A 14,215-nucleotide genomic window follows, 5' to 3' on the forward strand; every position below is an offset into this window, starting at 1 on the left:
CGGATCACTTGAGGTCAGAAGTTCGAGACCAGCCTGGCCAATATGGTGAAACCTCATCTCTACTAAAAATATAAAAATTAGCTGGATGTGGTGGCACATGCCTGTAATCCCAGCTACTCAGGAAGCCGAGGCAGGAGAATCGCTTGAACCCCAGAAGCGGAGGTTGCAGTGAGCCAAGATTGCTTCATTGCACTCCAGTCTGGGCATCACAGCAAGACTCCATCTCAAAAACAAACAAACAAACAACAACAACAACAACAACAACTTGGATAAATAAAATTGAATCTTCTTCTTCAAAAAATATATATACTTCCAAGCCAGTGTTTCTCAACTTTTGGGATTATTCTAGCACTCAGACATGCTTCAGCCATGACATGCCCACCCATTCCCCACTGCAGTTAATATTCCTCACACTCCACTGTGTGCTCTTTAATGGTCCCAATGGTCATAGTTGTTTTGTTTTATTTTCATTGCCTAGCACAATGCCACACATATATTCAATAAATGTAATACTTTTATTTCTAGGTTCCAAACAAGACCTTGTTTCCATGGACTTGTAATACCTAAATAAAGAACAAACTCTTGTAACATTTAGTTTTCATTAATTTTCTGTCTTTCCATATTCCATAGTGTCCTCCCACTTCATTCTGGTTTTCACCATAAAAGATTTAGTTTATAACAGTTTTTTTTTTTTTTTTTTTTTTTGTGGTAGTAAATATCTGAATTTTTTTCCCTTCATTGTTATCTTTAGTGAACTGGCTCTTGCAGGAAGTTTATCAGTGTCAACTCACTCATCTGCACCTGAAATATTCGATGCTGGATTGTCACTCAAGGGAACCATTATATTTCCATACGTAGAGAAGTCCCTTTGCCAATCACAATAAAATGATACAATAACCATAATACAGAAAGAATGAGCGTGCATTGACCTGCTCTTATCTTACTGCTTCTCTTTAGGTCCTACTCAGTACTTCCTTTCTAAAGAGACAGCTTCCTAATTTCCCTACCTCCTAATGTATCCACTGTCTTCCCTCTCCATTTCCTTCAAATACATAACTGCCAGATACATTTTTCTTAACTGTAGGTATGATAGTCATTTTCTTACTCAAATCTTTCAGTGGATCTCTATTTCTAACTCAAATGTGTCCTTCTGACTTGGATATTTGTAAAGAACTTCACACTCTGGCCCAGCTTTCCCTTCCCAAAGCCTGTTCTGCTCACCTTTACATGAGGCTCCAGCTTATTGTGCCTATTTGGTGCACTTTCAATGCAGCACATTCTTTCCTGCCACCTTGGTTTTGTCTTAGCTACTTCCTTCCTATGAAATGTCTGGATTCCCATCAATAGAAAATTAACTCATCCTCAAGGTCAGTTCAAAATCAGTTCCTTCATGAGGAATTCCCCAGTTCCTGTAAATAAACATGTTCTCTCCCTTCCTAATCTCTCCTGAGATTAGGAAATCTCAGTTCTGAGAAATAGAACTGTCTTTCTGTTTCTCTCAGGGTCTTCCGCTTGGCTTGTTTTATAAATATCTACATCCTACACTATCTCCTGAGATGATAAAGGTCTTGAGGAAATGGTAGGTACATTTGGTACCTACCTTGAGGAAATGGTAGCCACACAGTAGGCATGCCTCAAGTATTTGAGACATGTTTCCTTAAAGTGTAGTGAAAGATTAGGGCCTAGGGGGATAAGTTATATTCTTTTACATTTGAAATATTAAAAAGCAAGCCTAATGGGAAGGCAAAGAAATGATCTAATATAGGGCTTTGTATTCCTATAATTTTGTACTCTAAAATCACTATATGCTTTTCCTTGCACCAGCCTTCTCCTCCCTACCCCCATATACACACTCACACATGTACACACGGGTATAAAGGGGACTTTCGGTCTGCATAAAAGATAAGCAGACTAACTCACTATGATTATTCTGAATTAGATAAAAATATGTAACACCCTTGACATGAAAACTGTCTTTGGTGAAGAAGAAAAACTTCATTAATGGTTCTTTAAAACAGTTATAATCCCTTTACTATGCTACTTTGGAAAGGAGATATAAAACAGTATGATTATATATTTAAGAAGAAAACTATAATGTATTTCAGCTCCTCCTGGTAAAGTGTGGAATAAAAAGTAATCTGGACATACCAGAAAAAAAAAAAAAAAAAAAAGCCCAAACAGCTTCTGCTCAGTACACGGCAAAACTGTGAACATTTGAACATTTAGTGACATCTGGGCAAGAAGAGTCAGCCGGAAAAACAATCTGTTTTTGTGACACATTTTTGAGATGAATTCAAAGAGCAACTTTTAAGGACAAAAAAGCAAATTAGTGTTTTATGTTGGGGAGAATATTTTATTCTTCCTTTTTCAGGGCTGCAACTCAGTAACCACATCCCATATAATGCTGGCACTTACGTCTCATAAATACTCCGTAGGTTTAGTGACATGGTTCATCTGGGAGCTTTCCCTAGGCAACTAACATTGCCATTTCTAGATTTTGCTTTCAATGATAGACCTAGTAAAAGTTGGATGTCCCTGATATTTAATGGTAACAACTGAAAATGCCATTCTAATACTGTCTGTAGCAAAGAATGAAAGAGCTAAAGGGGCTTTCTTTGTTAAGTCAGCCTAAGTAACTCAAATATTCTCCTTTATTCTCCTTTCCAGCTTTCTGTTGATTTTATTGCGATTAAAACACCATCAAATGAAAAGATGAATTTACTGTTAAAACTTAAAGTTTCTTATGTACAGTCCAGCTATTGCATTACCAAAAGATGCCAAAGGAAAATGAAGTGTTTTCTCTATATGGAGATTCAATTTAAAAATTAATCTTACTTTTTAAATGCCCGGCACATTAGCCTACACATACTTTTAAACTGTGTTCCCTCTTCACCAGCTCTACTCTGACTGTTTCAATTCAAGTCCTGGAATGCAGAGGATTACTTTCTTCTGGATATATCCCTGCCTACTCCCTCACCCTCTTCAAATTCACCCTCCACTCTGCGGCCACAGAGATGCTTCAAAAAGTACATTAGATCATGTCATCTGTTGAAATTCTGAGGTTTCTCTTTGTCAGGCCATCTAAGGCTTGTGAAGAGCTGGCCTTGCCTTAGTTCTCACCATTTTTCCTCTTGCAGCCCTGGCCCCAGTACATACAGTCAGGCCAGACTGCGTCCTGTCCCCTGAACCTATGATACTCTGCTGAGCTTTCATTTCCTCTCCTGAATGTTCTCGCTTTTTGCTCCCAGGCTGTTTCCTATTCAACCTCTCATTCTCAGTTCAGCCCTCACCTCTGTAAAGATGCTTTCTTGGCCCCCTCTCACGTGCCACAGCCTCTTGTGATTCTTCTTTCATAGATCTTGCCCCACTATACTGTGATAGTGACTTCCTGCCTCTCCATCTAGGCAGTGAACTCCATGAGGATCACTTGCTGTCTTTTTTTGGTCTGTCTTTCAATATTTCCCAGAACAGGACCATGAACTGGGGAGGTGTTGATTATGTCTTTGTTAAAATAACATCCAATCTATATTGCTTAAAAGTAGCTCACATAGTTCCGGGTGCGGTGGCTCACACCTGTAACCGCAGCACTTTGGAAGGCCAAGGTGGGCGGATCACGAGGTCAGGAGATCGAGACCATCTGGCTAACACAGTGAAACCCGGTCTCTACTAAAAATACAAAAAAAATTAGCCAGGCGTGCTGGCAGGCGCCTGTAGTTCCAGCTACTGAGGAGGCTGAGTGAGGCAGGAGAATGGCGTGAACCCAGGAGGCGGAGCTTGCAGTGAGCCAAGATGGCGCCAGTGCACTCCAGCCTGGGCAACCGAGTGAGACTCTGTCTCAAAAAAAAAAAAAAAAAAAAAGTAGCTCACATATTTTACACCCCTACTCATTTCTCTTTTAAATTAATTATACCTTTTCTACACCTGCTTCAAAACAAATAATACAGTACCCAAAGCCATTCAACAGGCTTGAGCACAAGACCATAAACAAATCAGTTTAGTTCACTAAACACTGTTCATTTTCTAATACACAGCAGATATTTCTGATTTCAGTAGCAGAGCTATTCTAATTGGCTCATTTTAGTTGTTATATTTGATCAAATTGATTAGAGGAAACCACACTCCATGAAGGGGTGATCAGAAAAATTGGTACTTGTTGGTCTCTGATGAAAAATGGACGAGCCTATTTAGTGCATCACCTAAAGCTACCTTACGAATGTTTTGGAAAACTGTTCTGCAGCTGAGTCTGCAGTCAGGGTCCACAGCCTAGAGAGGAAATCACATACTCGGAGGCGGTGCTCTAAAGAAGTGTTACTGATGGTGATGAAAATGTGCACCGAAAGAGAGCAATGAAACAGGAGCTGCTTGACCCATTGCATGAACTGCACTCCACGTTAGGTTTCCGTTGTGTACACTCCTCATTGTATTCACCATCTGTTCCCACTCTCCAGTATATACGCACTCACACAGACAAAACAGACACACAAACACACACACTCCAGCAAGATTTAGGTAGGAAGTAATCCAGTCAGGAGAGATAGACATAGTGAGATCTAGAGATTCTATTTTTATAAAGGCCTTGCAACTTGCAATCAGAAATGATGTCAGGGAAAGTGGCGATTGCTGTTTGATTGGGTGAATCTACGATTAATTAGTAAGAAAAGCACTGTTGGTATTTTGAACTAAAGTTATTATTATAATTAGGACAGTTGCCTCATTTGTCAGGAAATTCAAACTAATTTTTAGCGGTGATTTAAGGTTAACAGGTGAAGAAGCTATGCTCCCATGTTCAATTAAAGAAAAGATAACTAAGGATTTATGTATGTTACTATATATGTCTTTCCCGTTAGGCTCTAAATTCCTTGAAGGCAGATATGAAAGTACAGCTACTACACTGATGGTGACCAAAATTCCATGCCTCTTGTACATGACTATGTCTAGACTGGGGCATTTCTTATCATAGAAAAGTATGAGCCTGGCTCAAATATTGTTTTATTTTTACTTGAAGCACAATCTCTTTTGGAGTGGATCTGTTTAGATTATTTCCAAGGGTTTTTTTGAAGAGTCATAAAGGATGCACTTGAAGGCTGTCTGATCTTTCCTTGACATGGGCAGATTTATGGGGAGCATTTGATGAACTGAGTACCCAGCTAAGTCAGGCAGCTGTGGGCAGTGGAAAAGAATGATGGATGTGAACTGGGCTGGGAGGCAGGGAATGGGAAGCAGTCAGAGGAGAGAGGGGCTTTCTTATGCTTTATTTCACCAAATCCTCACAAGAAGCTTGCAGTGGAAATTGTATTGTTCCCTTTTATATGTGAAAAAACGGAGGCTCCTGGAGGTTGAGAGATTTGTTTGCATAGGCGATGCATGGAAGAGGCAGGGTCTAAACCCAGGTGGTTTGAAGCAGTGCTCTTCTTTACATGCTACAATACATGGCCTTACCCACAGCAGACTTGGAAGTCATTGTGCTTGAATTTTCTTTGGCTTTGACACCATGTGGCATTGGGCAAATCACTTTATGTCTCAGGATTTATTTCCTCAGCACCCAGCACAACAATGTCTTCCCTGTGTTCATTACAGCAGCGTTGCAGTGGCCTAACAAAATAGCACAAGTCAGAAATCACTTTGTATTTGTAAATTACAAAATGTGAAATGAATATAAAGGGTTATTATTATACTTATGGCCCTCAGCCTACACCTGAAGAAAGAGCAAAGCAATTTGAGAGACACTGCTAGTGTGGAGTATGAACTTGCATTTGCAATTTCATAAAGATTTTTTTTTTTTTTTACTGCAAGGGTCTATTAATTATAACTGCCAGTCTTCAGTGCACTGCTTATCTTACATACAATTAATTATTCCATAAATCAAATAAGCAAGTTGTTGGCAAATGACATCTGCAATCTTTGAGCTGACAGCAAAATATATTATGAACCATGAATATCTCAGGCCAACTTTTCTTTTCTAGACATTTTGGTGCTGCTACCCAGGAAGAGATTATTACTGTGAAAAAACACTTGTGCTTGCTGGTGATAACAGAACATGTTCAGCCCTCTCAGCAACCGAGGGGGCAGCTCTTTAAGTTCTGATCTCAGGTCAGCAGGCTCATTTGACAAGACCAAAGTGGGATAATAGAGACATCATCAAAATAATTTGTCAGGCCTGCTAACATACTTTGTTCTGAGAACTCTGGTCTCTGAATACTACTTTTCTGATCTTATGTGACCCTAATTCCTGCCTTTGCTAACACACCTGGAATAGTGCCTGGCACATAGTAGATACTCAACAAATGTCTACCTCAAACTCCAGTCTTAGACTATTTACTTTCTATTTCCTCAGCACTGTTGACTGATTGTTTCTTCTCCTGAACATCACTTGATTAATCTCTAGCATCTTATACTGTGTGCAGACCCTGCTGTATTCTTCTGGGTTGAGCCTTAGCCTAAGGTCTTCGTTGTCTTATCAGCTTCCAGTCAGCTCACAACTGACCAGTTAACAGTTTTGCACATGTTCCTGGCCCTCTACTGCTCTCTGCCCTCCTGTGAAAGCATTGGCCTCCCCAGGGAGAAGGGTGACGCTTTGCATAGCAATTGTAGTTGGGTGATTTTGACAGAATACAGTCACTCCTGGTGGTTTGATTTAAAGTATTTTAACATCATCCACAAAATATGTTTTTCCATTTTTCAACAGGGTTACACTTCTTAAGGAAATTTGCAATGTAATCTACTCATGACCTAAAGAGATATAAGTAGTTTTCAGTTATTTAACTTAGTAAATTGTCTGTATATTGGTAGATTATAAAATATCTCTTTCAGTGTTTTACCATTCTAGTATCCCTTTGCTCTTTTTTCTTTACACATTACGCCAATTACAATGGAAATATCAATTTATTTCAACTTATCAATGTTTCTTTAAAATAGCAAATTGCTCTGTATGCCCGTGCATACCAGCATAAAAAGGCCATACCATCACAATCTGTCATGAAATGTGTACTGTATTCCATTGATTCTAACATGCACATCTTTTAACATGTTAATATCTCTAAAATTGGCTGCATTTTACAATTGAAGGCACCTTAGTACTATTTCAGGATTGAATGGATCGTAATTTTTATCTCTTAGGACTATATAAAATAGTGGCATATTATGCAACCAAAGGTGCCTTAGAATTGATGAAAACTAGTCTAAAGCTAATCATAGCTAAAAGTTTTAATTCATGTTTGGCAGATATTGTATGGTGTCTCATTCAGTCTCCCTCCATTCTCCTTTTGCTGTGCTTCTCTGTACTATGGAAATTCCAATGCTTAAAATTTTTTAATTTTCAATGTAGCTAGAGTTCTAACTAAGCATGGGGTTTTGCCAAACAGATGAGCACGCAAAACTTGGAATGTGGAAATGAGACAAAGAGTATCTTCCTGTCACTTTTGGGTGTGTGCTACTGGCAATCAGGATTCTGAAGACAGTATGTTCCTTTACAAGAGCATTCCAGTAGCCTTTTTCCAGCTTCCTGTGTCCTAGAGGCAGCTATGGAAATGGCAGCAGCAGGTGGAATTTCAGCTTCCTGATCTCTGGAGCACTGTTCTGGGGCGTGCTTTCCTACTCAATAGTTCCAATGATGGTATCAAAGTAGTGACTTTCTGTTGCTTTAGAAAAAATTCCTGGAGGCCCAGCCCATAATCAATTCTTCTAGCCTTTCCAACAATTTCATAAACACTGAATTCCCTTTATTGAATCCCTTGCTGCTTAGAATACCTAGAGTAGTTTTGGTTTTCTTTACTGGTGTGTTTGACAATTACATCAGATTATTATATGTACCCTAACACAAATAAATCTATCAGAGAAATAAGAGGCCCTTTACCTGTTTTCTTTAAATCGACTGTAGTTATTTATTTATTTTTGAGACGGAGTCTCGCTCTCTCACCAGGCTGGTGTACAGTGGTGCAATCTTGCCTCACTGCAATCTCTCCCTCCCGGGTTCAAGCGATTCTTCTGCCTCAGCCTCCCAAGTAGCTGGAACTACAGGCATGCACCACCACACCCAGCTAATTTTTTTGTATTTTTAGTACAGATGGGGTTTCACCTTGTTGGCCAGGATGGTCTCGATCTCTTGACCTCATGATCCACCCACCTTGGCCTCCCAAAGTGTGATATACAAGCATCAAGGTTTGTCATCATGATTAAAGTAAATGCAACGCAAACAATTTCCTTCAGGAAAACAACAGCACTTGGAATTTCTATAGCCTCATCATATGACTATAAAAATAAACATTATTGTTTTAATAATATCTTTAAGTTCTTTAAGGCCGAGAAGGATAAGCAAACAAATAGATGGACACATAAATAAATCATTGTTAATTTATGAAAAAAGAATTCACAAAATATTTTCACATTTATCTCTCCATTTGTCACTTGGAGAACTGGAGTTTGAAAAAAAAGCAAAACAAAACGCTATATGGGATATCAACATGAACCATCTGTCTGACCTTAAATAAGTCATTTTGTTTTGCTGTGACTCAGATCCTTTTTCTATAAAACATGGAAAATAAGACCTGTCAATTGCCTGGACTTCAAAGATATTGTCAAGAAAAATATTACATAATGCCCTTGCATATACTTGAGAAAGAACTTGTAAGTTTTGGATATTATTAAACTTGGATTGTGTACTTTTAGTATTATTGTTAATACTTCATAAAGTGTCACAAAAATTTGAAATTAACCATATATATGAGATTGATCTAATTAAATAGAACATATCTACCTCATTTTCTTTCTCAAAATTATAGTTTCAATCTGCACTGTGAAAGAGTTCTGTCCATAGACGTGATAATGAAATATATTCCAAGGTTAAACCAAGACTTCTCTGAAAGCCATTAGGGATCAGTTCGATGCTAAAAATAATTCACTAATAAATGTTCCTCATTTTAAGTTCCCTTCTCAGAAATAATTAAAGGGTACATCTCAGAGACCAGTAATTTTCAGGCTAACTGCCACTTTTTAATCTAAGTTTTTTCTTCTTTTTTTTTTGTTTAAATTTATGATACTTAAGCCACACATCAACGTATTCAGTGAAAACACTTCTTTAGGATATGTCAGTTATGCTGAAAAAAGACAGAAGAATTAGTTACATATCTTTGCCTTAGAATAAGATTTTCATTTCTATTAATTCTTATATATAAAATCAAACTGATGCCTCTTGCAAGCATCTTTTGTATGAGTTTTCATTGGTTTAAGCAGAGTTAGATGTCAGAGTTCATTTTAATATAAAAAAATTTAAGCTTTAGGATTTGACAAATGTATTTCTTTCAATATGCAGCTATGGAAGACACTTAAATACGTGAGCTATTATATCTATTTTAAGTAGCAAGAATAGAAACTTCAAAATAATTACATTTCTATGGCTAATGCTTGAAGATAGTTTAATGTGGTGGTTGGGTGCACAAACTCTGGAGATGACTTCATGAACTTAAATTCTGTATTTCTCTACTTGTAAAAGGAGACAATGATAATATTTGCTTTTCAAGGTTTTCATAAGCATAAGCATTAAATGAATTAATACATTTAACAAGGGTCTTTTTTTTTTTTCTTTTGAGACAGGGTCTATCGCCCTGGTTGGAGTGCAGCAGTGTAATCATAGCTCACTGCTGCCATGAACTTCTGGGCTCAAGCAATCCTCCCACCTCAGCCTCCCTGTGTGCTGGGATTAAAAGTATGAGCCACCATGCCTCATCATAAGGGTCTTAAAAGAGATCCTATTTCATGTAAGTGCTCACTAAACTGTTACCACTTACTGTGACAGATACAATACTGTCTCTTTTTTTGTCCACAGGGCCTATCATATTTAGAAACGTGACTTCTGGTATGTCCAGGGCCAAATAAAAATGTTTTCTTATACTTCACACGTAATACATTATATTAAGTGGCAGAAATCAAAACAATAGGAAATAATCACAAATTAGTGAGCTCAGGGATTGGGCTTGTCTTTAATTTCAAATATGTGCCATGATTTTCTATGTAATTAGAGTACATGAAAAGAGAATAAACTAAATCTAGACATCTCTAATTCTAACATTACAAACAAAACATATTTGAAAACATTCAACCACTTGATTGTATTCCTCAGCTTTCCTACAATGGTTACTAAATTGCAGACTTGGATGAAGCATTTGCCCCCAAATGTGTGTCTGTTAAACTTTAGTTTCTTAGGATGCTCAATGAAAATAAAAACAGAGTACCATAGTCAAATAAGTTAAATAAATTGAGAAAAATTGCATACTATATTCTTTCTTGTAAATTCACATTGTTCATTAGCATATTATAGTCTTAAAATAAGGAAACTAATTTGATTATGTTTTACCAACTTCTCCAAAATATTTGATTATAAAATCAAATTTGTCCTCATTTGTGGGACATTCTACAGAACTGATGATCCAAAGGATGTACATTTGAAAATGACAGCATAAAAATAAAAACGAGGTCTCTAAGTATGCTTATTTATGCAAAAATTATACTAGCTAAATATCAAACTATTGTTTTCATTTATTCAGACTTTCTTGATGCACTTGATATGGATTATATAAATCTATAGACAAAAATGACGTCAGTACAATGGTGATATTGGAGTTTTCTACCATAACATCTGCATAGTGCACTGATTTTGACAATCACCTGTGGATGACAATACATTTGCCAGAGTCTAGGAGTTAAATGGAAAAGTTAACAGCACACCATTGGAGAAAAATATCTGGGAGTAGATGCATTCAATGGAGTAAGAAGAACAATTACCTGCATCACCTCACCCCCAGGGTCCACTTCTTAGTGCTGAGATAGACTCCCTTCAGCAGGCAATTTCTCTCATGGGGAAAAGGAGAGTATAATGAGTGAGTACCCAGCTTTTCCAGCTGTGTGAGGCACATCCCAAGAAGCCTATCTTTCTTTCACTCAACTCAGAATATTGAGGGCATTAGCATGGCTAAGTGGCTGGGACAGGGCAGTAGCAGGAAAGAAAGGAGAGGACTCACAGCAACCAGGACTTGAAACTCAGTACAGGGTACGTATCCTTTGAAGCATTTCACAGAGCCCATCAGGAGGCCCACCCATGAACCACTTGGGACACCATATCTGTAGCATCTCCCCACAACTGGCCCATAGGCGCCCCCGATGTTTTGTGCATATTCCCCTTCCCTTTCCCCTATAGTCAGTTGCCTGCACATGCACTCCAGATGGTGAGTGTGAGCCTTTACATACAGCTTTTGAGTACATGCAGTCAGCAGGCTCAACTTTGAAGGATTGGGAGGCATACAAAATTGAGCATTTCAGGGCACTGTCCCAGAGGAAACAAACAGAAAGCTTTCAGGACCCAGTTTGGTTTTGTGGATTTAAGAGAAGACACACAATCATCAGAATTTCTTCTCCACCCATCCAAGAAGTGTGGATTGGGTGAATCCATAGAAAAGATCTGAGAGAGCCTCAGATTCCCTAGTCAGGCTCACTGTTGAAGATATTTCTCTCAAATCCAGTCAGTAAAAACCACAGAAAGTGACTCTTTCTTCAGATGTGAAGACAGCAGCGCAAGACTTTGAGGAACATGAAAAATCAAGGACACCCGGTACCATCAAAGGGACATAATTTTCTGGTACCCAACCACAAAGAAATGGAGATACACAAATTGTCTGACAAAGAATTCAAAACAATTGTTTTAAGGAAGTCAGTAAGCTACAAGAGAACACAGATAAAGAACTTAATGATATTAAGAAAGTGACACATGAACAAAATAAGAAGTTCAACAAAAAGATAGAAATTATTAAAAACAACAACCATGATTTTCGAGCTGAGAATACAACGAATGAAATGGAAAACACAATAGAGTTTCAATAGCAGACTTGATCAAGCGAAGAAAGGGTCTGTCAACTCAAAGACTAGTCATTTGGAATTATTCAGTAAAAGAAATAAAAAGGAATGAAAAATGCTTATGAGATTGATGCAACACCATGAAGAGTAGTCATATGTGCACTATTGGAGTCTCAGAAAAAGAAAGAGAAAAAGGGGAAGAAAACTAACTTAAAGAACTAGATCAGTCTCTCCTTATCTGTAGTTTTGCTTTCCTTGGTTTCAGGTACAGTACAATGATATGTTTTAAGAGACAGACAGTGAAAGAGAACATGCAAATATTGACATAATTTTTATTACAGTATATTGTCATAATTTTTCTATTTTATTATTAGTTATTGTTATTCTCTTACTGTGCCTAATTTATAAATTAAACTTTATCATAGCAATAGTGGTGGTAGCCTGTCTGGAGTGGCCACTGCCAGGATGCCAGCTGCAGCAGGGGAGGTGTAGCTGGGGCTGTGCACTCCGCAGAGCCGGTGGGGGCCACGAACAGGTAATCCTAGTGGGAGCCCTATGTGCTACTGAGTTAGTGGGGTGGGAGCCTGTGCTCCCAGGCATAGCTGTAGCTGCCCAGCCATGGCTACAGCCCTAGGCATACCTTTGATCTCAGGGGCCCTGGAAGTCCCCTGCCCTTACAGGCCTGGAAGTGCCTGCTCCTGTTCCCTGGCCTCTTTCCACTGCTGGCACCTGCTCCGTGGCAGAGCAATTGAGCCTGGGAGCTGTTGTGACGTGGTCAGGTGTGTGTTCAGGGCAGTTCTGATACACCAGACTCCCCACTGCCTTGACCCCCTCTGGAAACTGCTTCTGAGGCTGAAACTGTGGATGCTAATGAGCAAGGATGGTGGGGGAGGCCAGGACGGCTGAAGGCAGCTAGGTGTGGGCCTGTGGACACCCCTTAGTGCAGACAGCCTGGGTGCTGTGGATGGCATGTTGATGGCAGTGAGAGGCAGACATGTTCCTAGGTGGGAACGGGTGGGTCCCTGTTGAAACCTCACCTTCAAGCCAGGGACAGCTTGAAGCATGGGGGCCTGGCTGCCAGTTCCGGTTGCAGTCTGTGACCTGGAGTGAAAACTTCATGGATGCCTTTCAGCCAATTGGATGGTGCTTTTTCCAGACCCACAAATGGCTGCCCATGGACCAAGCAGTATGTACTTCCTCCATTCTGAGCCCATGAAAACCCCAGACTCAGTCAGACTCTGACACTCATCAGGATGGCACGCCTGCAAATAGGATCTACCCACTATGGGTATGCACTCCACTGAGAGTTGTTCTGTCACTCAGTAAAGCTCCTTTCTGACTTGCTAACCCTCCAGTTATTCACATAACCTCATTCTTCCTGGATGTGGGACAAGAACTCAGGACCTGCTGAATGGTGGGAGGGAAAGAAGCTGTAATGTGTTCCTGGCCAGCTCACCAAGCTGCAGGTGGTGACATACTCCTGGACTATGGGAGTGAAGAGTAGTGACCTTTCTGGGGGCCCAGACCTTGAGATTCTCCGAGCCAGAGCTGCTGTAACACTATAGCTTTCCTGCCCTCTGCTGGTGCTGGGTGGCCACCCCACGCAACAGGACACAGCAGCAGGCCTGGGCCAGCCCAGGAGCTGGGGGCCTGAGTGGGGTGGTGGAACTGAAAGGGCTATAACACAAACCAACCAAAACAAACATGCCCCACTCGCTTGCCACACTGTGGGTGAGGAGAAGGAGAAAAGAGCTGCAGCCCTTCTAGGAAGCCAGATCTTGGGGCTCCCTGAACTAGGGCTGTGACATGCTGTAACACCTTCTTTAGGATTCTGCACTTCCTGGCCTCTCTGAGATTTTGGATGCCACCGTGTTCCCCTTGTCCAGATGCTGGTGTCCACAGCAGAAGCCACTTGTGATATATCTGGTCCAGCTGCAGCTTCACATGGATGAGGTGCCTGTGCCAGTGCCTGGAGCTGCCTGCCCCACCACAGCAGCTGGCATGCCTGGCTGTGTGCAGTGCCAGATCCCACACTTGCTCACTCACACACACCTCACTGCTCCACGCCTGGCTCGCCCTTGGCAGGAGTACGATCCAGGCCGGTAGCATGAGCCAAGTGCAGCCTGCCAGGCTGAGTGGACAGAACAAGCCCAGGGGGCATGAACAAAACTCAAGCAGAAGCACTGCTGTCCACAGAGGTTTCTGGCTGGCAGAGCAACACCCTAAGGATCCTATGACAATAAGTATATATGTATAGGCAGAAACATAGTATATATAGGTTTTAGTAGTATCCATGGTTTCAGGCAGCCACCAGAGGCTTGGAATGTGTCCCTATAGATAAGGGAGGAGGATTTTAATAGCTGAAAACTTCTCC

General features: G+C 40.2%; 1 long non-coding RNA gene across 1 annotated transcript in view; it reads left to right on the top strand.

Annotated features, from left to right (window-relative positions):
• Window positions 1–13,186, top strand: part of LOC129058358 (uncharacterized) — an 80,665-nt gene extending 67,479 nt beyond the window's left edge. Inside the window, exons 2-3 of the long non-coding RNA XR_008523466.2 lie at window positions 9,589–9,752; window positions 10,539–13,186. This is a non-coding gene — a long non-coding RNA (uncharacterized LOC129058358). The remainder of the gene's footprint in view (window positions 1–9,588; window positions 9,753–10,538) is intronic.
• The last annotated feature ends 1,029 nt before the right edge of the window (window positions 13,187–14,215 follow it).

The sequence above is a fragment of the Pongo abelii genome, chromosome 2 (genome assembly GCF_028885655.2).
Source record: "Pongo abelii isolate AG06213 chromosome 2, NHGRI_mPonAbe1-v2.0_pri, whole genome shotgun sequence".
Lineage (NCBI taxonomy): Eukaryota > Metazoa > Chordata > Mammalia > Primates > Hominidae > Pongo > Pongo abelii.